The following is a 27726-nucleotide window of genomic DNA, read 5'->3' as shown; positions in this document are numbered from 1 at the left end:
GAGGAATAGATAACTATTTGAGGTTTTTAAGGAGTTGGGAGGTGTATGCAAAATATGCAGAGCTGTTAAAATCCACAGCAGAATTATGGATCTCCCTGTACTGAATTTGGGACTGCTTTTTCATATGCTCGGTGTCATCCTTGACTTGTCTCTCTCGTTCACCCCACACATCCTATCCGTTACCAAGACCTGCCGGTTTCACCTTTACAATATCGCCAAGATCCGCCCTTTCCTCTCCAAACAAACGGCTACCTTACTGCTACGGGCTCTCGTTATATCCTGGCTAGACTACTGTGTCAGCCTTCTCTCTGACCTCCCTTCCTCCTCTCTCGCCCCGCTCCAGTCTATTCTTCACTCCGCTGCCCGGCTCATCTTCCTGCAGAAACGATCTGAGCATGTCACTCTCCTTCTTAAACAACTCCAGTGGTTGCCTATCAACCTCTGCTCCAAACAAAAACTCCTCACTCTAGGCTTCAAGGCTCTACATCACCTTGCCCCTTCCTACCTCTCCTCCCTTCTCTCTTTCTATCGCCCACCCCTCACGCTCTGCTCCTCTGCCGCCCACCTCCTCACCGTCCCTCGGTCTCACCCATCCCGCCGTCGACCCCTGGGCCACGTCCTCCCGCGGTCCTGAAACGCCCTCCCTCCTCACCTCCGCCAAACTGATTCTCTTCCCCTCTTCAAAACCCTACTTAAAACTCACCTCCTCCAAGAGGCCTTCCCAGACTGAGCTCCCCTTCTCCCTCTACTCCCTCTACCACCCCCCCTTCACCTCGCCACAGCTTAACCCTCTTTTCCCCCCATTTCCCTCTGCTCCTCCCCCTCTCCCTTCCCATCCCCTCAGCACTGTACTCGTCTGCTCAACTGTATATATTTTCATTACCCTATTTATTTTGTTAATGAAATGTACATCGCCTTGATTCTATTTAGTTGCCATTGTTTTTACGAGATGTTCTTCCCCTTGACTCTATTTATTGCCATTGTTCTTGTCTTTCCGTCTCCCCCGATTAGACTGTAAGCCCGTCAAACGGCAGGGACTGTCTCTATCTGTTGCCGACTTGTTCATTCCAAGTGCTTAGTACAGTGCTCTGCATATAGTAAGTGCTCAATAAATACTATTGAATGAATGAATGAATGAATATGCTCATTAACCAGTATCATTCCCAGCCATTCTTCCTTATAAGGATCACAGGAACTATGGAACTAGAAATTCCACTCAGGATACCATTAGTGAAGCTGTACGGGCCTCAGTGATTAATGATAATTTAGCTGCATCCTCAAGTGGGCAGGATAAATAAACAGGATTTAATTTGGAATGCAAATAGAGAAATGCAACAATAAACAGGTTTAACATCAAAACAGCCTCTCCAAAACAGACCATCAATCAGTATGCTTTTCTCTGGCCAAACTCCCCATTGGTTTAATTTACAAGACCCATGTGGGACCTGAAAAGTGGTTCTTTACCCAATCAAAAAAGAAAAAGAGGAAGGTTTTGAGCAAAAATTCTATCACTTTATCAAAATCAGGTTGGGTTTGGGTCCTATCCAGAACTGGCTCATGAAGAGGTCAGGAGCCAAGCTGCTTTGTTTCTTGGCAAATGTAATTTTCCTCTGTCTCTTCCCTGCAATTCAAACCTAGAGCTTTCTCTGGTGGAACCCTGTCTCTACCCAACTCACCACCCCATTACTAACTTGATACACACCCACTGCAATTCTCTCCAAAAACTCTGTGAACAGAGTTGTTGTTTCCAAGTCACCAGCTTAATAGTAGAGGTTGAGGCAAAGTGTGATTGGGCATCTAAGATAAAAAAAAATAAGTCAAATCCAGACTAGACAGACAACAAACTGAAAACTGGATTGTCCATATAAAACTAGACAAATGCTAACACCCGCACCCTGCCCTGCCCAACCTCCTACCTAAAGGAAGTACTGCTCCCACAGTATTTGGCTATTCTGGAAATAGAGAAATCAGAATTTAATTTTATTTCTTGAAGAATAACAAAGTATTACACATATTTCTTTAACAAATCACTCTCCATGATATTCTTGGGGAGATAGTATTGTTTGACTTCAGAGATAAGCGTTCACATTACTATTTTATTTCCTCTACTTGATGGAAAGGTGGAGAATTTAAACATTCAATATGGTAGAAGAGAATAAAACGTTCCAGATTGAAAAAGTGAGGAAACTTAATCTAAGTGTCTATGATTTACCATTCATACTGAAGATGATGCAAAGCAATTTCCTTGGAATTTTATTTATATGGAACACACTGTGCTGTTATGTCTAGTACCATAGGATATAACATTAGATTCATTCATTCAATCATATGTATTAAGCACTTACTGTGTGCAGAACACTATAGTAAGCGCTTGGGAAAGTACAATACAGTAATGAAGAGTGACATCTATGCCCATATGAGCTCACAGTCTAGAGGGGGGAGATAGACATCAATGCAAATAAATAGACATCAATATAAATAAATAAAATTACAGATTTATACATAAGTATTCTGGGGTGAGGAGAGGGAGGAAGAGGAAAGGGAGCAAGTCAGGGCCTCATAGAAGAGAGTGGGAGATTGGGAAAAGTGGGGCTTAGCCTGGAAAGGCCTCTTGAAGGAGATGTGCCTTCAGTAAGGTTTTGAAGGAGGGGAGAGTAGTTTTCTGAGATTTGAGGAGAGAGGGCATTCCAGACCAGAGGTAGGATGTGAGCCAGGGGTTGGCAGTGAAACAGGTGAGATTGAGGCACAGTGAGAAAGTTGGCACCAGAGGAGCGAAGTCTGCAGTATAACCTTGTGTTTAGAATTAATTTAGTATAACAGATTTTAGTATGATCCTGAAATGTCTTAAGGATTTCACAGCAGTACATTTGTATGTTTTTATTTAGTAAATGCTTAAAAACTTTATCGTTAATTACCTCATTGCCATATTCAAAAATAAAACAAAACAAAAATTAATTTTGAGGTTTTTAAAATATATACTTTCAATGTCAATCCAGCAGAACAGTTGGCTATAGAGAGAGAGTCAAAAGATGAATTGTGTTGAGATTGGAGATATGTGTTTTATTAGACAATCTCATTTTACTCTTTTAAAATGGATTATTTGGGTATTTGATTTGCCTTAAAACATTTCACTATCTTCTTGAAACAGTTAACAAAAAAAGCCTCAAGATTGAAAAGTTCAGTGATCATTTAATACCTTTATTTTAAAACAGTCTTTCTATATAACTTGAAAGCATACTCAAAAATTTCTCCCCAGTTTTAAAGAATGACAGCAAAACACCTTTATCTGACATTTAGGATGATTAAATTTTGAAAAATCACTTGGCATATTCAGTATGACTCCATGGGGTGCTCTTGCTTTAGAAGGCAATGGATCATGTTAGCTTAACTTATATTTAAGATTTGCTAGCCTGATAGTATTGTGTTAGGCAGCGTTGCCGAAATGGCAACATAAAATTTTGCTGCCATGAGATCAAGTCTATGCCGTCCCTATATACTATAAATTAGTTCCATAAAGTTTTAAAATGCATTGTTTGTTCTGGCCCTAGTGATACTGTGAAATAGCAAACTGGGTTTAAATATATAAAATTTAAACTGGTGCTATGTGAAAACATTCTTCTTTTTATTTCATTAGAATTCTGAGAAAAATATTACTCAACAACCCATGAGGTCCCAGTGAAGAAAAAGAAAGAATCCAGTACAATTAAGGGCTCATTTTTTAAAAACTGAGTGTCCTATTGGGACTATAATAACTTTATTTTCATGCATAAATATATGTAAAGAGGCAACTCCTGATGTTCATTAGACATGCAAATGAAGGAGAGTGTAGGCATGATGAGTGTCTGCACATTTTGGGAGTCATGCTTCTTACACCCTGCTTTGAAAATGCAGTTATTCAAGCAGAAATAATGCTTAATGTTGAGTGATAATTCAAAGCTTTTTTAAAAAAATATCAGAAAAAGAATTGGTATATGTATCAAATGAGCTATTTGGGGAAAAGGTCTTGAAAAGTGAAATGTGACACACTAGCATCAAACTATAAGGGATTAGTTAGTTTGAAACTAAAAGGGATCAACTGAACATGTCAAATCCTCCTTAAATTGGAAAAAACAAAGAAAAAATGTTGGTTAGTGTAGATGACAACAAAAGAAATGAGGGCTTTTAGTTTATTAGTTTTTTCTTAACATTTAAAGTACAACATTCAATTAGGCCAAAAGATAAAAGGAAGATTTTATTCCTGAATAAATCATAAATAGTAATTATTGACTGTATACTGTGTGCACAGCTGTGTACTAAGTAAGCCTTTGGGAGAGCACAATAAAAGTAAAATACACGGTGCCTGCCCCAGATAAGTTTGCAATGTAATGTGTGGTAAAATGTTTGTGCTAGATAAAAACAATAAGAACCCAAAATAATTGGCCAGATTAATAAAATATTTTGTTGCAGATTGAAAATAAATGTATCAATTTGTCTATTTCCAAATGGTTGCCTAGCTATTTTGATTATCTCAGCAGTAAGATTTTTACCTCAGTCAGAAGACAGGTAGCACATGGCAAACGTGTGCTTGAGGAAAACATATGCATTTTATTGAAAGATGGCTATTTATATTTCCTTTGCACAAATTTTAGTGACCCAAATATTGCATGTAAATGAAACACAGTTTTCAAATTCTCCAGATAAGAAAACATATCTGTTTCTAACGCTAGCAAAATAAAGTAGGAATTAAGGGAATTGCTATATTAATTCAAGCCAAAACCCACTTGCCTCAATTACCAGTTTATTTCAGGAGAAATAAAAATTTTCCTGAATTACCAAATAATGGTTTAAATTCTAAATTCCTAATTATAAATGAAATGAAATAAAGCCTGTTAATAGGTAATATAAAATTATGCTGTGAAACATGAAGAAAATGTGATGTAGAAATGTGTATGCCAGCCATCTCTCATAACTTTGTGTCTACTCCAGGGCTCAGCATATAGAAAGCACTTAATAAATACCATAATTGTCATTATTATAATCATAATTATTATAATTTTACAATTTGACATAGTAAAAGGTGTTCATTTGTGGAAGGAAGTGGGCCATACAGACGAGGTCACAAAGTGTTCGTGACATTCTGAAGCGTAGCTTAGTGTTAAGAGACCAGGCTTGAGCGTCAGAAATCGTGGGTTCTAATCCTGTCTCTGCCAGTTGACAGATGTGTGACTTTGGGCAAGTCACTTTACTTCTCTGTGCCTCAGTTACCTCATCTGTAAAATGGGGATCAAGACTGTGAGCCCTAAGTTGGACAACCTAATAGTCTTCTATCTATCCCAGTGCTTAGAACAGTGATTTGCACATAGTAAGCACTTAACAAATACCAACATTATCATTATTACTATTACTATTTTCGAGATGAGGTACTGCTCAGAGTCATGGGGCAGAATGTCAGAATTCTTTCCCTAATAGCTGAGGGTGTCCTTTTACAAATGGCATTGTAAATATTTTGATAGCACTAAGGAGAGACTAAGAATGTGAGGGTGAAAAATAAGATGGTCTAAATCTACAAATTTAGAATTTGTGAAAATAGTTCATAATAATGTTGGTATTTGTTAAGCGCTTACTATGTGCTGAGCACTGTTCTAAGCGCTGGGGTAGACATAGGGGAATCAGGCTGTCCCACGTGGGGCTCACAGTCTTAATCCCCATTTTACAGATGAGGGAACTGAGGCACAGAGAAGTTAAGTGACTTGCCCACAGTCACACAGCCGACAAGTGGCAGAGCTGGGATTCGAACTCATGAGCCCTGACTCCAAAGCCCGTGCTCTTTCCACTGAGCCACGCTGCTTCTCAGGTCAAAGGACCTGGGTTCTAAACTTGGATTCACCATTTGTCATACTGGAAGCTGTTGGAACTGTAGCTTTAAAAAGGTCAACAAACCCTGAGAAAAGGCATGTATTTCTCTCCCACTAAGGAACCATTTGGGCCCACATAGATCCAGTCAGAGAAATCAAAGATAAACTGGGAACAAACACAAATAAGTGTAACTCCATTTTACAAGCAAATATGGTTTATAACTTAGAAATAAAAGCAGCAACTATTAACACAGCAAAAATGAAGAAATGCATATGTGACCTTATGGGAAAAGCATAGGGTACCATAAATGATAAGTGAAATGCTGAAATGTGAATTATTTCACTGGTGTTTAAGTTCAGGGCGTTGAACTTTTCAATAATTGGGTCTCTCTATTCATTCTAAGCATCTCCATGATAACACTTCAACCTCTGACAACATAAATAGACTCTAAGCCTGTCAAACGGCAGGGACTGTCTCTATCTGTTGCCGACTTGTTCATTCCAAGCGCTTAGTACAGTGCTCTGCACATAGTAAGCGCTCAGTAAATACTATTGAATGAATAAATAAAGGAGTAGCAATGTAGTCTCTTAGATAGAGCACAGGCCTGGGAGTCAAAGGACCTGTGTTCTAAACTTGGATTCACCATTTGTCTGCTGTGTGACCTTGAGTAAATCACTTAACTTCTCTGTGACTCAGTAAAATCTGTAAAATAGGCATTAAATCTTCCTCCTCCTTACTTTGTCTCTGAACCCAAAATGGGATAAAGACTATGTCCAAACTGATTATCTTATTTCTAGCCCAACATTTAGCCCAGTGCCTGGTACCTATTCAGTGCTTAAAAAAACACCATAAACAAAGTATTTTGTTTCTCCAGTGGTTATCCTCTTACATGGTCTTGAAGGGAAGGTGATTCCTGACATGGACATTCATTTGGCCTATTTCTTCATCCTTCTGGGATATAGAAATTGTTCAAACGTTTTCCAAAAAAATGTTCAGTCCATGTCTTACCACTCATCAAGAACCTCCAATGGCTGCCCATCCATCCAACTCATCAAACAGAAACCCCTTACCATTGGCTTTGAAGCACTCACCACATCCTACCTCATTTCACTGATCTCCTTCTACAGCCCAGGCTGCACACACTGATCCTCTAGCACCAGCTTACTCACTATCCTCTGATCTCATCTTTGTCACCACTGACCCCTTTCCCACTTCTTCCCCCTGGCTTGGAAGTATTTCCCCCTCCATATAAGCTAGACCACCACTTTCCTGACCTTCAAAGTATTATTAAAGTCATATCTCCTTCAAGAGGCCTTCCCTGATTAAGCTGTCTTTCCCCAGCTCCCTCATCCCTCCTGTGTCATCTCTGCCAGGGGTTAATGGGGAGACAGGTGAGATCAAGGCACAGTGATAAGGTTAGCACCAGAGGAGCAGAGTGTGCGGGTTGAGATGTAGAAGGAGAAAAGGGAGATGAGGTAAGAAGGTGCAAGGTGACGGAGAGAGTAGAAGCCAATAGTGAGGATTTTTTGTTGCATATGAGGTTCTAGTGGGAGATTCTAGTGGGGGATGCAAGAATTCAAATAAATTACAGACAGGGAAATGGCAAAGTGTATCGATAATAGTAATAATAATAATGATGGTATTTGTTAAGTGCTTACTATATGCCAAGCACTGTTCTAAGTGCTGGGGTAGATACAAGGTAATCAGGTTGTCCACGTAGGGCTCACAGTCTTAATCCCGATTTTACAGATTGGGTAACTGAGGCACAAGAGAAGTTAAGTGTCTTGTCCAAAGTCACACAGCTGATTAGTAGCGGTCGTGGGATTAGAACCATGACCTCTGATTCCCAAGCCCAGGCTCTTTCCAGTCAGCCATGCTGCTTCTCTATATGAAAATTGGTGTTGTGGGACAGATGGTGGAATGAATATCAAGTTCATTCAACTGTATTATTGAGCAATTCCTGTGTGCAGAGCACTCTATCAAGTATTTGGTGCACTTGGCACACCCATCTCACTCATTTCCCCAAAATCACGCAGATGTTCTCACAATGGAGGAGTTCAAGGAGTCTGGATGCCCTCAGCATGACCCCTGGTTCAAGTCCTAGGTGTTTTGGTTGTGGCCGCAATAGATGTCTCAATGTACGTCTTAGTTGGTTTTGTCATGGCCTATTGAACTGCTCTGTTTGGGGGGAGGATGTTGCAGTGGGGAGTCCTGATTTGCTCTTCCGATTGCCTGCTAATAATAATAATAGTGTTGGTATTTGTTAAGCACTTACTATGTGCAGAGCACTGTTCTAAGTGCTGGGGTAGACACAGGGGGAATCAGGTTGTCCCACGTAGGGCTCACAGTCTTCATCCCCATTTTACAGATGAGGTAACTGAGGCACAGAGAAGTGAAGTGACTTGCCCAAGGTCACACAGCAGACAAGTGACAGAGCTGGGATTCGAACTCATGATCTCTGACTCCAAAGCCCGTGCTCTTTCCACTGAGCCACGCTGCTGCCTTCAGCTCATTGCTGGGTGAAGCCAGATGGGATAACTACCCCTCCCCACTACGCCTACCCTGTGGGCTTATTCAGCAGTCTTCTTCCTGCGTGACAGCAGGGCAATTTAGTTCCTCCTCAAACTCTTCTGCAAGACAATTCCGTTTCTTCTCAGCAATTGAAGTCCTCAAACTTCTCAGCAGTTTCTCCTCCATTACCTCCTTTGACCTAGTTGCTCAAAGGGGTCAAAGAACAGTCTCTTAGGAAATGGCTTCTGTATTACAAGATGGAGTTGCTCGTACCACACTGTGGGGCTGAGAGGGGTGATGAGTAAAGGGAGCAAGTCAGTTTGACATAGAAGGGAGTGGGAGAAGAGGAAACGGGGGGCTAAGTCAGGGAAGGCCTCCTGGAGGAAGTGTGCCTTCAATAATAATGATGGTATTTGTTAAGTGCTTACTATGTACCAAGCACTGTTTTAAGCTCTGAATATGGCTTTGAATGGGGGAGGAAGGGGAGGGAGTAGTTGTTCCTTGGATTTGAGGAGGGAGGGCATTCCAGGTCAGAGGGAAGATGTGGGGTAGGGGTCAGTGATGAGATAGATGAGATCAAGGCACAGTGAGAAGGTTAGCATTAAAGAAGTTAAGTGTATGAGGTGGGCTGTAGTAGGAGAGTAGCAAGGTGAGGTAAGAGGGGGCAAGGTGATTCCTTTAAAGACATTGGTGAGGAGTTGTTTTTTTTTAATAATGTGGTGGAAGGGCAAACACTTGAGTTTATCGAGGAATGGGGAAACCTGTCCTGAACATTTTTGTAGAAAAATGATCTGAGCAGCAGAGTGAAGTATAGACTGGAATGGGGAGAGACAGGAAGGTGTGTGGTCAGCCAGGAGGCTGATACAGTAATCAAGGTGGGAAAGGACAAGTTATTATATTAATGTGGTAACAGTTTGGATGGCAAGGGAAGGACAGATTTTAGAGATGTTGTGAAAGTGGAACTGACAGAGTTTAGTGATGGATTGAATATGTGGATTGAATGAGAGAGAGGAGTCAAGGATAAGCCCAAGGATGCAGGCTTGTGAGACAGGAAGGATGGTGGTGCCGTCTACAGTGATAGGAAAGTCAGGGGGAGGACAGGATTTATGCATATTATGCATAGGCAACACAGAAGGGAAGCAAGTAGGGGAAATGAGGTCTTAGTCAAGAAAAGCCTCTTGGAAGAGATGTGATTTTAGGTGGTTTTCAAGGTGGGGAGAGTTTTACTCTGTTGGATGTGAAAGGGGAGAGAGTTCCGGGCCAGAGTCAGGATGTGCGCAAGGGGTCGATAGTGAGATAGATAAGATTGCAGTTTAGTGAGTCAATGTTAAAGGAGCTAAGGAAAGCTGATTTAATGTCAAATCAATTAATCAATAGTATTTATTAAAGCCTTCCTAGGTGCAGAACACTGTACTTCTCTCTTGGAAGAGTATAATACAATGGAATTAACAGACATATTTCCTTCCATAACAAGCTAAGCTTTTGTGCATGATGCAAATGTGGATGCCCTCTGGAAGTTTCTGAGGAGTAAGGAGACAAGTATTTGAAAGTTTTTTAGAAAAATGATCCATGCAGCAGAGTGATATATGGCCTGGAATAGAGAGAGCTGGGATATGAGGAGGTCAACAAGGAGTCTGATGCAGGGGTCATCAGGTAAGGCTATAAATGTATAAATCCTTATGGTAGCAGTGTGGATGGAGGGGAAAGGGTATGTAAAGATGTGAAAATAGAATTGAAAAGATGTGGTGTTAGACTGACTATACAGTTTGAATAAGAGATACGAGTTGACCATAATGCCAAGGTTTTTTGGTCAGGAGAAAGATGGGGTGGGTGGGTGGGAAGATGAGGATTTCTGTTTTGGATATGTTAAATTTGAGATGTTGGTGGGATATCCAAGTAAATATGTCCCAAAGGCAGGAGGACATGAGAGCATTAGAGAAGGAGGGAGGTTGGGGCTGGAGAAGTAGATTTGGGGATAACCTATGTAGAGATGGTATTAGAAGCCATGGTAGCATATGAGTTCTCCAAGGGAGTAAGTGTTGATGGAGAAAGAAGGGAATTCAGAACAGAGAGACCGCCACAGTTAAGGGAAAAGGAGCCATAAGAGGAACTGGCAAAAGAGACTGAGAAGGAATGGCCAGAGAGATAGAAAAGGAACAGGAGAGGACAGTGTTGGCAGTTAAATTTAGATCACGCTTCAAGAAGAAGGTCAAAGACATAAGATTAAAAGATGGCTGAGATGTCAAGGAGGATGTCAACGAGTTGTCAAGAAGGATTTTGATTGAGTATAAGCAGCATGATTTATTGGATAGAACAAAGGCTGGGAGTCAGAAAGACCTGCGTTTTAATCCCAGCTCCACCCCTTGTCTGCTGTGTGACCTTGGGCAAAGCACTTAATTTCTCTGGGCTTCAGTTAACTCATCCCTAAAATGGAGATTAAGACTGAGTCCCATGTGAGACAGGGCCTTTGTTCAACTTGATTAGCTTGTACTTACTCCAATGCTTAGTACAGTGCCTGGTACATAGTAATTGGTTAGCAAATACCCCAAAAAAGTAATTGTATTTTGCAAGAAGAAAATCATTGGTGACCTTAGATAGGGTTGTTTCTGCAGAGGGAAGGGGATGAAAATCAGATTGCTGAAGAAGATTGGAATTGGAAAAGAGGAGAGGCAGTGAGTGTAGACAACTTTCTCAAGAAATTTGGAGATAAATATAAAGAGGGAGATGAGATGAATGGAAGGTGCTGTAGGGTCAAAGGATGGTTATTTTTTAGGGGACGCATGAATACGTTTGAGAGAAGTGGGAAATGACTTCCCACTAAACTTGACTAATCTTCAAATAGTGTATGATTGAAGATTGCAGTCAGGGAGGGAAAAAAATAATAATAATAATGTTATTTAATTGCTTACTATGTTCAGAGCACTGTTCTAAGCACTGGGGTAGGTACAGGGTAATCAGGTAGTCCCACATGAGGCTCACAGTTGATCCCCATTTTACAGTTGAGGTAACTGAGGCACAAAGAACTCAAGTGACTTGCCCACAGTCACACAGCAGAGCCGAGATTCGAACCCATGACCTCTGACTCCCAAGCCCGGTCTCTTTCCACTGAGCCACACTGCTCTCTAAGGGGCACATGTTTTGATAAAATGTGAAGGGATGGGTTCAGAGTTGCAGGAGGAAGGGGTAGATTTTAGAGGAGGTGGAGGGAAATTTCCTCTCGAGAAACTGCTAGAAAGTGTGGGAGAGTAAAAGAGGAGGCAGGAGGAGAGTGGTACAGGAGAGGAGCAGGCAAGATTTTGATTGCTAGTGAAGGATTTAATTTGACTGATACTGTCTGCTCCTTGTGGGCAGAGAATGTGTCTACCAACTCTGTTGTATTGTCCTCTCTTAAGTGGTTATTACAGTGCTCTGCACTTAGTAAGTGCTCAATAAATTCAGTTGATTGATTGAGGTATGTGGCAAGATGGCTAAGAGCAAGATGCCTGGGGTCATATGGTTTGAAGAGAGAGTTAAAAGTCTGAAAGAGCTGGCAAGGGTAATGAACATGGGAATACAAAAGGATGGTGAAGGTTTGTTGCTGGGCGAGGAGAGGATGAAGTTAATCAGTGGTATTTGCTGACCACTTACTGTGTAGCAGAACATTGTACCAAGGCCCAGGGAGAGTACAATACAAACAATAATAATTATAATAATGATAATGGTATTTGTAAAGTGCTTATTATTTGCCAGGCACTGTACTAAGTGCTGGGTTGGATATGAGCAAATGGGGTTGGACACAGTCTCTGTCCCCTGTGGGGCTCACAGTCTCAATCTCTCTTTTAAAGATGAGGTTCCTGAGGCACAGGGAAGCGAAGTGACTTGCCCGAGTCTTATTCCTTGTCCACAAGGAGCTTACAAGCTGTTGAGGTTGAGTTTGAAATCGAAGAGTTTGGGCTTGGGACTGGATTGCAGCCAGCATACTCTGCAGCTGATGTGCAAAATCAGAGTTTTTGAGTACTATGTAGAGCATACTGGGCAGGTGATCCAAAGAAGTGAGTTGGTGGTAGGAGATTGGCAGAGGGTTAAGGGAGTGAGGGATTTGAGTTTAGTAAGGAGAGTAGTGTAGAAGGTGCAGATTTGTTCATCAAGAATATGTGACTACCAACCCTATTATATTGTACTTTCCTAAGTACCTAGTGTAGTTTTCAGTGAATATCATTGATTGACCTGTTCCCGACCTAATCACGGCTCCTCCTTACCATCATCGAAACCTGGCTTTCCCAGATAACACCATCTTCCTCACCACTATGCTAGTTTTCTCTTCCAGGAAGGTAGTTGGCCATCAACTTTGAGTTCAAATCTCTCCACAATCAGCCCATGGCTGTGGATTAAAACCCTTCTCAGGCATAGCTGAATCTACATTGAGTCAAATTTAATTGCATATTGACAGGAGTCTCTAACTTGTAACAAACAACATCCAAGTAAAATTTAAATAAACTAAAAAATTAGAATGAAAGAGCTAATTAGAGGAAAAATGGCAGAATTCCTGCCATGCAAAAATGAATATTATCTTTATGTTAAATGATCCTTCAAACATTTTCTACATGATTCTCATTGGTGATGGGGTCAATCTTAATGCTTGATTTATATAGAAACATATGGCTTTTACCTTTTTATTTGTCACCAGTCATTTCCTTAAACAGCACTCATGATGAGAATCTTGAGCAGGATTATAAATGTATGAGGTTTATAATATTGTCTGAAAAGAACCTTGACCACAAGACAAGAGACCTCCAGTGAGTAACTAAGGAAACCACTGCTATAACTCATATCTGCCACAGGTGATCTGTGAGCACTCTGAAAGAGTTGTAAAAGGCATCTGGCAAATAATACTTTACCTATACTCTCAACTGTCAAAGTAGCAATACCTAGAAGTGGATTGATATTTGCCAATTGTTTTTACATTTCAGGAAGTTCATCCTGTGTAACAAATGAACATTTCTATGGGAAGTGTTCTAAGCAACTCATTATTACCATAATCTTCCAAGAATTCCACTTAATGCAGCTAATTGCAAGTAAATAATCCTTCCAGAGGAAAAAAAAAACAAAGATAGTGAAATGTATAGCATTAATTATATGCCATATTTTTATTTATTCAGAAAACATTTTAAAGTAACAGGCATGTAAAAAACCATTTAGTCTAATGATCTAATTATTCTGATGATAGTCTTTAAGTGTTTACTCTATGCCAAGTCCTGGGATAGATACAAAATAATTTGACAGGGCACGGTACATGTCCCAACTGGAATTTATTTTCTAATTGGGAGGGAGAACAGGTGTTTTTTTTCCCATTTACAAATGAGGAAATTGTACCGAGAAGTTAAATGACTTGCCCAAGGTAACCCAGCAAGCTCTGACAGGACCAGGACTAATCAGATCTCCTGACTCTCATTCCCCTGTTCTTTCCACTAAGACATCCTATCTCCTGATCTCACCTCCCACAATCCACTATACCAGATCATCTATACTGTCTCATTCATTCATTCATTCATTCATTCATTCATTCATTCATATTTATTGAGCACTTAATGTGTGCAGAGAACTGTACATATTAAGTGTACACCCCCTCTCCTCGCTTCCTTAACTTCTATCTTTAACGACTCACTCTCCTATGGATTCTTCCTCTCTGCCTTCAAACATGCCCATGTCTCCCCCATCCTAAAAAAAAAACCCTCTCTCTACCCCGCTTCCCCTTCCAGTTATCGTCCTATCTCCCTCCTACCCTTCCTTTCCAAACTCCTAGAGCAAGTCATCTACACTCACTGCCTTGAATTCCTCAACTCCAACTCTCTCCCTCTCTCCTGGATTCCCTCCAATCTGGATTCAGTCCCCTCTACTCCACCAAGACTGTTCTCTCAAAGATCACCCAGGACCACCTTCTTGCCAAATCCAATGGTTCCTACTCTATCCTAATCCTCCTCTATCTTTCAGCTGCCTTTGACACTGTCGACCATCCCCTCTCCTCCACACTTGATCTCACTTTGGCTTCACAGACTCTGTGCTCTCTTGGTTCTCCTCTTATCTTTCTGGCTGTTCATTCTCAGTCTCCTTTGTGGGCTCCTCCTCCCCCTCCCATCCTCTAACTGTAGGGGTTCCTCAAGGGTCAGTCTTGGCCCTCTTCTGTTCTCCATCTATACTCACTCCCTTGGTGAACTCATTCGCTCCCACAGCTTCAACTACCATCTATACGCAGATGCCACCCAAATCTACATCTCCTCCCCGGTCTCTCCCTCTCCCTCCAGGCTCGAATCTCCTCCTGCTTCCAGAACGTCTCCACTTGGATGTCTGCCCGCCACCTAAAACTCAACATGTCTAAAATTGGGCTCCTTATCCTCCCTCCCAAACCTTGTCCTCTCCCTGAATTCCCCGTCACTGTGGATGGCTCGCCCATCCTTCCCATCTCACAGGCCCGCAACCTTGGTGTCATCCTTGACTCGGCTCTCTCATTCACCCCACACATCCAATCTGTCACCAACACCTGCCGGTCTCACCTTCACAATATCACCAAGATCCACCCTTTCCTCTCCAACCAAACTGCTATCATGCTGGTACAAGCTCTCATAATATCCCCACTGGATTATTGTGTCAGCCTCCTCTAGGATCTCCCTTCCTCCTGTCTCTCCCAACTCCAGTCTATTCTTCATTCTGCTGCAAGGATCATCTTCCTGCAGAAACACTCTGGGCATGTCACTCCCCTTCTTAAAAACCTCCATTGGTTGCCTATCAACCTTCGCACGAAACAAAAACTTCTCACTCTTGGCTTCAAGGCTCTCCATCACCTTGCCCCCTCCTACCTCACCTCTCCTCTCTCTTTCTACTGCCCACCCCATTCACTCTGCTCCTCTCCTGCTCACCTCCTCACCATCCCCCGTTCACGCCTGTCCCGCTGTCGACCCCTGGCCCACATTGTACCGCTGTCCTGGAATGCCCTCCCTCCTCACATCAATGCCCTCCCTCCTCACATCCACCAACCTAACTCTCTTCCCCTCTTCAAAGCCCTACTAAGAGCTCACCTCCTCCAAGAGGCCTTCCCAGACTGAGACCCCCTTTCCATCTGCTTCCCCTTCCTTCCCCTCCCCCCCACCCTCTGCTTTTCGCCCTTCCCCTCCCCTCAGCACTGTGCTCATTTGTATATACTTTTTATTACCTTATTCATTTTGTTAATGAGGTGTATATCTTCTTGATTCTATTTATCTTGATGATGTTGTCTTGTGTTTGTTTTGTTCTGTTTTGTTTTGCTGTTTGTCTCCCCCGTTTAGACTGTGAGCCCGTTATTGGGCAGGGATTGTTTCTATCTGTTCCCGAATTGTACATTCCAAGTGCTTAGTACAGTGCTCTGCACATAGTAAGCGCTCAATAAATGCTATTGAATGAATGAATGAATGAATGAATACCAAGCCCTTGAAAAGCACAATTATGCAATAAAGAGAGATAATCCCTGCCCACAACAGGTTTACAGTCTAACTTTGGGGTGTATTTGTTAGGTGCTTACTATGTATGGAGCACTGTTTTAAGCATGGCGAAGATGCAAGTCAATCAGACCAGATATTGTTCCTATCCCATCTGGGTCTCATAGTCTGAATAAGAGAAAGAACAATATTGCATCCCCATTTTGCAATTAAGGAAACAGGCTTGGAGAAGTTAAGTGACTTATCCAAGGACTCACAGCAGGCAAATGGAGGTACCAGTATTAGATCTCAGGTCCTCTGGCTACCAGGTCTGTGATTTATCCACTAGGTCAAGGTGCTTCCACTAATTTTCCACTAGTTATTGGCCTTTCTGGTCCAGCGGACCCTCCCTCTGGCACTAACTCTGTCTCTCAGTGCCACTTTCTCAGCAGAACCATTCTGCTCATTTTGCCCTGACTAAGTAGCACATATGTTGTCCTGCTTCTCATACTCTTATGAAGTTGATTTATTTATGAATTTATTCAGTACTAACTCATTTTATGAGTCAGGTTATTGCTCCCTAAGGCAATAATCTTTAAAATCCCTAGGCCTCAATTCAGTCGAAAAGGTTAACATGATGACTCCTGAAAATCCCATTTATGGATCGTTACCAAGCTCCAAATCTCCCTACTGAGGCTTAAAGACAATTGTCTTTTCTTTTCTTCTAAAATCAACACAAGAAAGGAATGGGGCAGTTTTCCCACGGAGTGTTTATTCTTCACACTGAAACATGGAAATTGGAATACTGGAGAAAAATACATTTGGGAGGTGATTCAGGAGGCAGAAATTAACCGAGTGGCATATGAAGTACACAGAGGAAAACTGTGCATAATCTAATGTGACACGAACCTCTCCAGACATGCATATCAATCAATTGATCACATGTGTTGAGTGCTTACTATGTTCAGACCACCGTACTACATGCTAGGGAGCGAATAGTACAATAGAATTAGCAGGCAGGTTCCCTGCCCATAATGAGCTACCCGTCTAGAAGGTGAGACAGATATTAGTATGAATAAATAAATAATTTATAACATATAATTTAAAAATATGAACATAAATGTACTGGATTGGGAGTGGGCCAATTATCAAATGTCCAAGGATCACAGATTGAAGTGCATAGGTGACGCAGAAGGAAGAGTGAGCCAGGCAAAAGAGGGTTTAACTGGGGAAACCCTTTCTTTTGGGGGAGGTGTTACCATACCCCTCTAGACTGTAAGCTCATTGTGGGCAGGGCACGTGACTGTTCATTGTTGTGTTATACTCTCCCAAGTGCTTGGAACAGTGTTTTGCCCATAGTAAGTACTCAATAAATATGATTGAATGAATGAAATAATAATCTTTGAAGGGGCAGAGAGTGGTGGTCTGGAGTATATAGAGGGGCGTAGGGGGGGACCAGTCTAGGGAGAAGACATGGGAAAAGGGTTCGTAGTGTGAGAGAGGAGATCAGAGCACTGTGACCAAGTTGGCCCTAGAGGAGTGGAGTGTGTGTGCTGGGCTGTAATAGATCAGTGAGATGAGGTAGGAGGGGCAAGCTGATTGAGTGCTAAAAGCCAATGGTAAGGAGTTTCTGTTTGATGCAGACGTGGATGGGCAGCCATTGGAGGTTCTTGAAATGTGAGTTGACATATCTGAACTTTTTTGTTGGTAAATATGCGCACGGTTGTCTCATCTCTTTATAAGAGGGTGAAGATAGATACATCTGTTCTTTGGTTACCAAGTGACCATTATAATATGCATTATTTAAATCAGGTTGTAAATTAATATTCATTCAATTCAATAGTATTTATTGAGCGCTTATTATGTGCAGAGCACTGTACTAAGCGCTTGGGATGAACAAGTCGGCAACAGATAGAGACAGTCCTTGCCATTTGACGGGCTTACAGTCTAATCGGGGGAGACGGACAGACAAGAACAATGGCAATAAATAGGGTCAAGGGGAAGAACATCTCGTAAAAACAATGGCAACTAAATAGAATCAAGGCGATGTACAATTCATTAACAAAATAAATAGGGTAACGAAAATATATACAGTTGAGCAGACGAGTACAGTGCTGTGGGGATGGGAGGGGAGAGGTGGAGGAGCAGAGGGAAGAGGGGAAAAAGAGGGTTTAACTGCGGAGAGGTAAAGGGGGGATGGCAGAGGAAGTAGAGGGAGAAGAGGAGCTCAGTCTGGGAACACCTCTTGGAGGAGGTGAGTTTTAAGTAGGATTTTGAAGAGGGAAAGAGAATCAGTTTGGCGGAGGTGAGGAGGGAGGGCGTTCCAGGACCCCAGGAGGACGTGACCCAGGGGTCGACGGCGGGATAGGCGAGACCGAGGGACGGTGAGGAGGTGGGCGGCAGAGGAGCGGAGCGTGCGGGGTGGGTGGTAGAAAGAGAGAAGGGAGGAGAGGTAGGAAGGGGCAAGGTGATGGAGAGCCTTGAAGCCTAGAGTGAGGAGTTTTTGTTTGGAGCGGAGGTTGATAGGCAAGCACTGGAGTTGTTTAAGAAGGGGAGTGACATGCCCAGATCGTTTCTGCAGGAAGATGATCCGGGCAGCGGAGTGAAGAATAGACTGGAGCGGGGCGAGAGAGGAGGAAGGGAGGTCAGAGAGAAGGCTGACACAGTAGTCTAGCCGGGATATAACGAGAGCCTGTAACAGTAAGGTAGCCGTTTGGGTGGAGAGGAAAGGGCGGATCTTGGCGATATTGTAGAGGTGAAACCAGCAGGTCTTGGTAACGGATAGGATGTGTGGGGTGAACGAGAGAGACGAGTCAAGGATGACACCGAGATTGCGGGCCTGAGAGACGGGAAGGATGGTCGTGCCATCCACGGTGATAGAGAAGTCTGGGAGCGGACCGGGTTTGGGAGGGAAGATGAGGAGCTCAGTCTTGCTCATGTTGAGTTTTAGGTGGCGGGCCGACATCCAGGTGGAGACGTCCCGGAGGCAGGAGGAGATGCGAGCCTGAAGGGAGGGGGAGAGAACAGGGGTGGAGATGTAGATCTGCGTGTCATCTGCGTAGAGATGGTAGTCAAAGTCGTGAGAGCGAATGAGTTCACTGAGGGAGTGAGTGTAAATGGAGAACAGAAGAGGGCCAAGAACTGACCCTTGAGGAACTCCAACAGTTAAAGGATGGGAGGGGGAGGAGGCTCCAGCGAAGGAGACGGAGAATGACCGGCCAGAGAGGTATGAGGAGAACCAGGAGAGGACGGAGTCCGTGAAGCCAAGGTGAGATAAGGTATGGAGGAGGAGGGGATGGTCGACAGTGTCAAAGGCAGCAGAGAGGTCAAGGAGGATTAGAATGGAGTAGGAGCCATTGGACTTGGCAAGAAGGAGGTCATGGGTGACCTTAGAGAGAGCAGTCTATTAAAATTGATTATCATGTAACTAATCCAATCTTGATCTATTCATTCATTCATTCATTCTATAGTATTTATTGAGCACTTACTATGTGCAGAGCACTGTACTAAGTGCGTGGAATGTACAATTCGGCAACAGATAGAGACAATCCCTTTCCATTGACAGGCTTACAATCTAATCGCCGGGTTTACAGTCTAATCGGAGTGGAATGTACAATTCGGCAACAGAAAGAGATAATCCCTGCCCAATGACGGACTCACAGTCTAAACAGGGGAGACAGAGAGCAAAGCAAAACAGAACAAAACAAAAACAAGACCACATCATCAAGATAAATAGAATCAAGGAGATAGACACCTTATTAACAAAATAAATAGGGTAATAAATAATATATACAAATGAGCACAGTGCTGAGGGGAGGGAAAGGGGGAAGAGCAGAGGGTGGGGGGAAGGCGGGGAATAGAGGGAAAGGGGGGTCAGTCTGGGAAGGCCTCTTGGAGGAGGTGAGCTCTCATTAGGGCTTTGAAAAGAGGAAAAGAGTTAGTTTGGCGGATGTGAGGAGGGAGGGCATTCCAGGAGGGTGGTAGGATGCGGCCAGGGGTCGACAGCAGGATAGGCTTGAACGGAGGACAGTGAGGAGGTGAGCAACCGAGGAGCAGAGTGTATGGGGTGGGCAGTAGAAAGAGAGAAGAGAGGTTTGAAGCCAAGAGTGAGGAGTTTTTGTTTCGTGTGAAGGTTGATAGGCAACCACTGGAGGTTTTTAAGGAGGGGAGTAACATGCCCAGAGCCTTTCTGTAGGAAGATGATCCGGGCAGTGGAATGGAGAATAAACTGGAGTGGGGAGAGACAGGAGGAAGGGAGATCAGAGAGGAAGCTGACCCAATAATCCAGTCGGGATATTATGAGACTTTGTACTAGCACGATAGCCATATGGATGGAGAGGAAAGGGCGGATCTTGGCGATATTGTGAAGGTGTATATTGTGAAGGTGATTTTGATTTGATATTGTTAAATAGGACTCATCCAAGACACATAAACAAAGTCCTTCCTGTTTGATCGAGAAGCAAAGTGGCTTAGCGGAAAGAGCTCTGGCTTGGGAGTCAGAAGTAGTGGGTTCTAATTGCCACTCTGTGGCATTACAGCTGTTTGACTTTGGGCAAATCACTTAACTTCTCTCTGCCTCAGTTACCTCATCTGTAAAATGGGGATTAAGACTGTGGGACAACCTGCTTACCTTGTATCTACCCCAGTGCTTAAAACAGTGCTTGGCACATAGTAAGCACTTAACAAATACTTTCATAATTATTATTATTATTTATTATTATGTTCTATGCTAAGTGTGATTCACTGAATTGAACCATTTGTGTTTCTAATTGTTAAATTTAGAAGTGACTCTGGGTTAGGTCTCAGAAATTCTAATTGTTTGCACTTAAACCTCCACCATGACCCTCAAGTCTCTCAGCTTGAGGTGAACTTCTTAAAGCTTCTGGTCTGTGGATTGGCACTTTAATATGTAAGGCTTCTTGCCAGTCATGATCACTATATAAAGGTAGTGTTTGATTCAGAATCTCAGTTAGTGTTGAAGTCAATTTTTATTAGGACTATTAATACCCCTAGGAACTCCAGTGATCCTGATATGTTTTCATAGCAGAAGCAGCATGGACTATTCACAGGTCTGGGAGTCAGAAGGACCTGGGTTCTAACAGGCTTTGTTACTTGTCTGCTGTGTGATCTTAGGCAAGTCACTTAACTTCTCTGGATCTCAGTGATTTCATCTTTAAAATGTGGATTAAACTGTGAGCCCCAAGGGGTACAGGGACTGTGTCCAACTTGATTAGCTTGTATCTACCCCAGCACTTAGAACAGTGTTTGGTAATAGTAAGTACTTTACAAATACCATCATCAAGGCAATCACTTTTTGTTCCTTGGTGTCAAATAATAATAATTATGGTATTTGTTAAGTGCTTGCCATGAGCCAACCACAATTCTAAGCTCTGAAGTGGTTACAGGGTAATCAAGTTGTCCCACATGGGACTCACACTTTTAATTGCCATTTTACAGATAAGGGAACTGAGGCACGGAGAAGTTAAGTGACTTGCCCACGGTTGGGCAGCAGACAGGTCGCGGAGCCGGGATACATGGGATAAAGGAATTGGGGATGTTATACTAATGTGGAACTATGAATCTCACCCTAGCCCTTTACACTTATATAGAGCCCTGAATCTGATTTAGACCCTCTGATTTATCAGAAAAAAATCCCAGCTCAGATACTGTAACCAAAATGGAATAAGAAAATCTCTATAGATGATAAGTGGGTATCAGAGAAATGCCTTCTATTTATTTTGCTTATCTGTGTTTTTAAATTTACTTGAGGTGGTTGAGGATGGTGACGGCGGTAATGGTGTGGTCATAAAGATGACATCAATTTAGTTAGATGAACCCTGGGAGTTTGGTTACTTGGTTTATTTTTTAAAGAAAAGTGATAAAATCAAAGAGCAAAAGTTAAATACGGATTTATATAAGCACTTATAATACTGAATTAATCCTTACCATTGTTCTCTCTACCAAATCCAGAGAGCAGGCTTTTTATAATCTCTAAAAAAGTATGCTTTAAAAGGCTTTTATTATCACTGTAAGAGTAGTCTTTCTTTTGTTCCTAACAGAAAGACCCATCCTCTATGAGTTTTCTGAACCTGCAGGAGACATATTAAAATGGGTAATCTTTTTATTTATCATTTTTTCCCTATCTACTTTGGACCAGATTTAAAGTCTATGAAAATTCCTTTGCAACTCCCACAGGACCCTGGTTACATATAATATAAATCTGGCATATTAAAAAAAAAGTCTCATGTGAATTGCCTGAGACTTGATAATGGTGAAGTGTTTTTGACTGATCATCTCAGAAGAGTGCATTGTATCTGACTTTATTCTTGAAGTAGGTACATACCAGTACTCTCTTGAGTAAAATCGTCTTGTCAGGCATTTGCATCTGGAAGCATTACTGTTCTTGGGTGGGTATTTATCTTCCCATAGGGTGTATAAAGCATTATTAATGGTTACATTTATATTACTAATATGCTGATGACATTCTCCCCCAATCACACTGAACGTCTGAATGGAAATTCTCTACTTTTTGGAGCTTAGGAAAAAAATATTCCCAGAGCGTATATGAAAACTCAGTTTTCATTTTAACTTCCTTTCAAAATTACCACCTCAATCTTTGACTTTCTCCTTCATGATGTTCTTACTCTTGAATTCATAAGAACCTCTCAAATCCCCATTCAACTTGGGATCTGGGTTATCCACTGAGCTCAGTGCATATTTAATTGGCCCCACAAAGGAAAGTTTTTACAGATGGAAGACAAAATAAGTAGTCCACATTATGAATATATTTTCCAATAATGTATAAACATTATTCCGCTTCTTCCTCGCAAGCCCTATACTTCTTAACACATTCCAGATTTAATCCTTACAATAAAACACATTTATTGAGTACTTACTGTGTGTGGAGAACTGTAATAAGAGTTTCAGAGAATACAATATAAGAGAATCTGTAGACACTTTTGCCTGCCCACAAGAAACTTACAGTCAAGAGGGGAAGACTGACATTCAATAAATTATTGATATGTACCTAAGTCTGTGGGGTTAAGGATGTGATGTATAAAGGGTGCAAATCCAAGTTCAAGGGTGATTCAGAAGGGAGTGGGAAACATGGCAATGGGGTCTTAGTCAGGAAAGACTTCCTGGAGGAGTTGTGTTTTTAATAAGGATTTGAGGTTGAGGAGGGTGATTGTCTGTTGGATATGAAGAGAGGGGGTCTTCCAGGTCAGAGACAGGACGTGGGCAAGAGATCAGCCTTGGGATAGATGACATCACGGTACAGTAAATAGGTTGGCATTAGAGGTGAAAGTCTGAGGACTAGGTTGTCATAGGTTGAAAAGAGCAGCAAGGCCTAGTGGATAGAGCCTGGCCTGGAAGTCTAAAGGCTGTGAGGTCTAATTCTGACTCTGCCACATGTCTGTTGTATGACCTTGGACAAATCACTTCATTTTTCTGTGCCTCACTTAACTCATCTATAAAATGGAAAATGATACTGTGAGCCCCTGTAGGACAGGAACCCGATATCCAACACAATATTCTTGTATCTACCCCAGTGCTTAGTAGAGTGTGTGGCACATAGTAAGTGCTTAACTAATACCAAATATTATTGTTATTATTATAGTAGGAAGAGGTAAGGTTGGAGAGGAAAGGCGATTGAGTGCTTTAAATAAATAAGATTCTACTTGTTGCGGAGGTGGATGGGCAAACACTGGCGGTTCTTGAGGTGTGGGGAAATATGGCCTTAGTTGTGGAAAAATGTGCTGGGCAGCAGAACGAGTGGACAGAAGTGGGGAGACTTACATCGTTATGCTATCCCTGGATCCACATTCCATCTTCACTATTCAGTAAGTAACTTCTGAACCAGCAGCTGCTTTTCAACAGTTAAATTATTTCCCCATTGCTTATTGACTTCCATGTCGATTGCCCTCACCACTTGTTCCAGTTGTTTAACTCCCCCCTCAAATTCCCTGTTCCCCCTTCTCCCCTATCTCTGGCCCCTAATGACCTGGCAACATCGTTGATTGAGAAAATTGAAAACATCAGGCATGATCTCCCTAAAACCTCCCCTGCTCCTCTCCATTCCCTCTCTCCTCCTGCCCCTTCTTCAACTCCACCATCTTTCCCAACAGTATCTAAAGAGGAAATCTCCTGTCTTTTCTTAAAACCCACCCCCCTCCACCTGCACCTCTTAGCCCATCCCTCTTTCACTTTATTAAAGACCTAGCTCCCTCCCTTCTTCTCTTCCTTATCACCACCTGCAATGACCACCTGCAACAGTTTACTCTCCAGTGGCTTTTTCCTTCTATCTTCAAACATGCTTTTGCCTCCCACATTCTAAAAATACCCATCCTTGACCCCATGGCTCCCTTCAGTTATTGCCTCATTTCACGCTGACTATTCTTCTCCAAACTCCTTGGGTGAGTTATCTATACCCACTGTCTCACATTCTGCTCTTCCAACTCTCTCTTTGACCCCCTCCAATTTGGCTTTTTCCCCCTATACTCCACAGAAACTGTCCCCTCAAAGGCCACCAATAATCTCTTCTTGCAATAGCCAACAGCCTCTATTCCATCCTAATCTTCCTCGACCTCTCAGCTGCCTTCAAAACTGTAGCCTACTCCCTTCTCCTAGAAAAAATCCTCTCCTGGTTCTCCTCCTATGTCTCTGACTGCTCATTCTCTGTCTCTTTCTTAGACTTCTCCTCTGCCTCCCACTCTCTAATTGTGGGAATCCCTCAAGGTTCAGTTCTGGGTCCCCTTCTATTATCCATCTACACCAACTTCGTAGAAGAACTCATTCGTGCCTATGGCTTCAACTACCATCTGTATGCAGGTGATTCCCAAATTTACATCTGTCTTCTCTGCAGTGTCTTATTTCCTCCTGCCTTCAGGACATTTTTACTTTCATGTTCCACCAACATCTCAAATTTATTATGTCCAAAACAGAACTCCTTAACTTCCTACCGACGCCCTGTCCTCCCACTGATGTTCCCTCACTCTAGAGAGCATCACAATCCTTCCTGCCTCACTAGCCCATAACCTCTTTGTTATCCTCAACTCAACTCTCTCATTTGACCCACATAGTGAAAGTGCCTATCAACCTTTGCATGAAACAAAAACTCCTCATTCTTGGCTTCAAAGTTCTCTATCACCTTGCCCCTACCTACCTCACCTCCCTTCTCTCCTTCTACAGCCCACCCTTTGCACTGCGCTCCTCCTCCGCTCACCTCCTCACAGCCCCTCATTCGCTCCTGTCCCGCCGTCAACCCCTGACCTATGTCCTACCGCTGTCCTGGAATGCCCTCCCTCCTCACATCTGGCAAACTAACTCTCTTCCCTTCTTCAAAGTCCTACTGAGAGTTCACCTCCTCCAGGAGACCTTCTCAGACTGAGCCATCCCTTTCCCCCTGCTCCTCTTCCCCTCCCCATTCCCCCTTCTCCCACCCTCTGCTCTTCCCTCTTCCTTTCTCCACAGCACTGTGCATAATTGTAAATATAATTTGTTACTCTATTCATTTTGTTAATGATGTGCATATATCTATGATTCTATTTATCTTGTTGATATTTATGCCAGACTACTTCTTTTGCTTTGCTCTGTTTTGTTTTGTTGTCTGACCCTCTGTTTAGACTGTGAGCCTGTTGTTGGGCAGGGATTGTCTCTATCTGTTGCCGAATTGTACATTCCAAGCGCTTAGTACAGTGTTCTGCACATAGTAAGCACTTGATAAATACGATTGAATGAATGAATGAATGAAATTGTCTCTGTTGCTGCATTGTACTTTCCAAGCACTTAGTACAGTGCTCTGCACACAGTAAATGCTCAATAAATGATTGAATGAGTGAAAGAATGAATGAATACCTCATTCTGCTGCCCAGATCAGTTTTCTACTAAAACATTCAGACCGTTTTTCTCCACTCCTCAAGAAACTCCAAGGCTGCCCATACACCTCTATATCAAATAGAAACTCCTTTTCATAGGTTTTAAAGCATTTAATCACCTTGCCTCTTCCTTATCTCCCTGATTTCCTACTACAACCCAGCCCACACTCTTTTCTCTGCTAATGCCAACCTACTCAATGTACTTAGATCTCGTCTATATTTTCATTCATTCAACAGTATTAATCGAGCACTTACTATGTGCAGAGCACTGTATTAAGTGCTTATCACCACCGACCTCTCACCTTTGTCCTGTCTCTGGCCTAGAATGCCCACTCCCTTCATATCCAATAGACAATCATTTTCCCTACCTTAATAACTTTATTGAAGGAAGCAGCGTGGCTCAGTGGCAGGAGCCCAGGTTTGGGAGTCAGAGGTCATGGGTTCTAATTCCGCCTCTGCCACTTATCAGTTATGTGACTTTGGGCAAGTCACTTAACTTCTCTGTGCCTCAGTTACCTAATCTGGAAAATGGGGATTAAAAAACTGTGACCCCCACGAGGGACAAGCTGATCACCTTGTATCCCCCTAGTGCTTAGAACAGTGCTTGGCACATAGTAAGTGCTTAACAAATACCAAATTAAATATCCTCCCAGAAGCCTCCTCCAACTAAGCTTTTGTTTCCTCTTCTCCCATTCCCTTCTGCATCAACCTTGTAGTTGCATTTGTCTGCTCTATTCTCCCCTTCTTCATCCCCACAACATTTATGTACATACCCTTAATTCATTTATTTACAAAAATGCCTGTCTCCCCCTCTGGACTGTCAGCTCCTTTTGGGAAGGGAACTTGTCTTCTAACTCAGGTATATTGTAGTTTCCCAAGTGCTTAGTACAGTGCTCTGTACAGACTAGATGCTCAATAAAAATGATTGATTGGCGCAAGAGAGTGATTCCAGGTAACTGAGGAATAAATGGTGAAGAATGGAGGAGAAACTGAAGAGAATTTTCAGGTTATCTTTTTATATCAAAGAGAGTGTGGCTTTTAGAAAGCCATTACAGTCTTTGGGCTTTTGACAGTGTAGTGATAAAAAGGTTTAAGTATTCAACCAATCATTCAATCTCTTTATAAACTGGTAGACAATGGAGAAGCAACATGGTTTAGTGTATAGAGCATGGGCCTGGGAGTCAAAAGGACCTGGGTTCTAGTAGTTGCTCTGCCACCTGCCCAGTGTGTGACCTTGGGCAAATTAGTTCACTTCTCTGGGCCTCAGTTACCTCATCTGTAGAACAGGGATTAAAGCTGTGAACTCCATATGGGATGTGGACTGTATCCAACTTATTCATCTTGTATCTATCCCAGAGCTTAGAGCAGTGCTTGGCACATAAGTGCTAAGAAATACCATTAAAAAAAAAGTGGGGAAGCTTTAAAAGCCAGGCCCTCTGACTACCAAGCTGTGCTCTACAACTAGGATATGCTGCTTCCTGATAGTCCTGGAAGTCTTAGAACTTTAAGAACTATTCAAGAACTTCCAGTGGTTGCTCATCTCCAAGAACTCCTTACCATCAGCTTTAAAGAGGTCAATCAGCTCTCCCCCACCTACTTTACCTCTCTGAGTTCCCACTACAACCCAGCCCACAAACCTTGCTCCTCTATCACCAATTTATGTATGATATCTTAGTCTCATCTATCTCACCGCCAAACCCTTGCCCACACCCTCCCATGGATCTTCTTCCCCTTCATGTACACCAGATCCCAACTCTCCACACCATTAAAACCTTACTAAAATCACATCTCATTCAAGAGGACTTTCCTGACTAAACCCTTATTTCTCTTACTCCCTCTTTTTTCTGCCTTGCCTTTGCATTTAGGTCTGCATTCTCTAAGCACTAGCTATTCACCCTTCCCTCAGCCTCACAACACTTATGTATATATCTGTAATTTACTTCAATTTCTGACTGCCTTTCTCAACTATAAGCTCTAGGCAACAGCATCATAGATTAGAAGAAAAAGCATGGGCCTGGGAGTCAGAGGATGTGGGTTCTAATCCCAGCTCAGCCACTTTTCTGCTGTATGATCCTGGA

Source organism: Ornithorhynchus anatinus, chromosome 4, assembly GCF_004115215.2.
Source record: "Ornithorhynchus anatinus isolate Pmale09 chromosome 4, mOrnAna1.pri.v4, whole genome shotgun sequence".
Lineage (NCBI taxonomy): Eukaryota > Metazoa > Chordata > Mammalia > Monotremata > Ornithorhynchidae > Ornithorhynchus > Ornithorhynchus anatinus.
The sequence above is the reverse complement of the archived record's forward strand: the minus strand, read 5'-3'. Positions refer to the sequence as shown.